We start from the raw sequence: 2,320 nt of genomic DNA, 5'->3' as shown, positions 1-2,320 counted from the left end.
GGGTACACTAAATAGAAATGAAACATAATGAACTTACTACCAACCCTGATCTGTATCTGAATATCAGAAAAGCACAGTATATACTTATTTTATTTCATTAACCTAGTTACATTATAAAATAATACACCCTCATTGAGATAGATTATAGAAAATGTACCACAATCATCCAGAACATTTCAATACTACATTAAGATTAAATATTATTTATATAGGTTGAAGAGAAATCTATAATACTTAAACAGGTTACAACTTAAAACACTTCTTATCGACATTTCAATGCAATACCAGAGATGCCAACTATTTCAAATGACTGAGCGTAATGACTGTAGACAGAGTCCTACAGATATCGTACAATCACTGGATACAGTTTTGAGTCATCCATATCTGTGGATCCATCTGTGGCTAAACTGTAAACACAGTTAGTAAGTATGCTTGAAATCATTTTGTCATCTTCACAACCCAACATTTGTACAATGGCTGTAGTTTTTTTGCTATATCAGAGTCTGGTAACATTTTTCTGAATAGATGTCCTGCATGAATGGCTACAGATAGGGGTAAATTATGAACAATGACGAATTGCGTGAACATCACTTCTGCATTTATGGTTTCATATTCTGAATTCTTACTCATAAATGTCGTTATCTGCATCGTTTTTGTCTTTGCCTCAGCCTTTTGTTGGTGAGATGTATGTCTGGAACAATCGTTTATCCCATCATGCATCACAGAAAAATTGATGTGAAAAATTGTACAAAACACATGACTGTCACTGACTTTTGATGCAATGACCGGATATTTTGCACTATACTCTTCCTAAATTTTGATTCACAGTTTTAGGCCTTTTAGATTTGCCAGAAACATGACAATCTAATGAACAAGGCCTCTTTTTTTCCATCTTGTGAACAATTGCATTGGTGTTTCTATGCAGCTTAGAAAATGATAAATACCCATCTACATGAGTGCTGATTGGCTAACAAGCACTGATGACATAACTGTGGAATCCCCCATGTACCCAGTAGGAGAAGCACCACACTCAAACTATTGGTAGATGTTGGAGATACAAATATTTTGTATTATTTAAAGCACAAACATGATTATTGCAAGTAGCCATTTGGACTATGTCTTTTATTTATTATCAAAATTTATTTGTATCTCACAAGAAATTTTTTCACCCCTTTCAAGCCCTGGGGGAACGATTTATCACTTTATTGTATAGGTCTATATGATATATAATAATTTGGGAGTTGCAACAACTCATAATATTTGTCTATATGAGCGTATATTCATAATATATACACCAAAATTGTAATGGTTGGTATCTCTGCATTGCGACTTGTCTAATTATACTATAAATTTAAAATAAAGTACTATTATTGTAGGTTGAAGAAAATTTAATACTCTAAGGTTGTGGTGTATAACATATTCATTGGCCATTTCAATACACATTTTGTAGTTATCTATTGATTCACTATTATTACCATCTCTATTCTCTTTGTTGGTAATATATTACTGTACTGATCAGTCTTGAAAAGACAATAATTAATTACACTTGAATTGTATTTCTACATCCTTATTTCAGATACAGACTATTCATTGGCAACATAATTGCATTTCTTTCTTTGTCAAGATGATAAGTTAATGTCAAAAATCATGTGATTTGTTCCCTAAAAGATACATATTACAAAACAAAATAAAATCCTTACCATTTCAATTAGTAAGTTACATATCTTCTGCATTAGTACTATTATTTTTGAAGGAGAACTGTAGTATTTTGAATGGTTCCATACCAAACATACTGTATGAATCAATGGATGAAGGAGAGGATATACATCTGGAAAACCAGCTTGTTCTAAACGATCAAAGTGTGTTCAGAAAGGAGCTAGGTGAAGAGATATGTCTTGTGCTTCTGCTAAAGCTAAAAAAAAAAACAGTTAACATAATATTGAACCATGAGAGGTCTGAAACTATGCACACATCCAAATAAAGTTAACATTTTTCTTACCTTCAGAACAAAGAACTATAACCTTGTGCTACTGTGATTTTTGCAATACCACAAGCCTTGAAAGAAGCTCCAATTCTGATGTGTATTGTTCTAGCCTATGAAGTAATCATCATTATACCAGATCCCCCCTAACAGAAGGGCAACACATACACGTGTATAGTAATCTCCTGAGCACTTGCAACTGAACAAAGGCTCACTCTTAAAAATATTAGACAGTTAACATATCACTATATATGGAAGTATTCAGTGCAAACAAGACTACTGACTTATTACCAGGTTTCAAAGCTTTTAGGATGTAAAAGACCAATAACCAAATGTGGT

Source organism: Tachypleus tridentatus, chromosome 9 (genome assembly GCF_004210375.1).
Source record: "Tachypleus tridentatus isolate NWPU-2018 chromosome 9, ASM421037v1, whole genome shotgun sequence".
Taxonomy (NCBI): domain Eukaryota; kingdom Metazoa; phylum Arthropoda; class Merostomata; order Xiphosura; family Limulidae; genus Tachypleus; species Tachypleus tridentatus.
The sequence above is the reverse complement of the archived record's forward strand: the minus strand, read 5'-3'. Positions refer to the sequence as shown.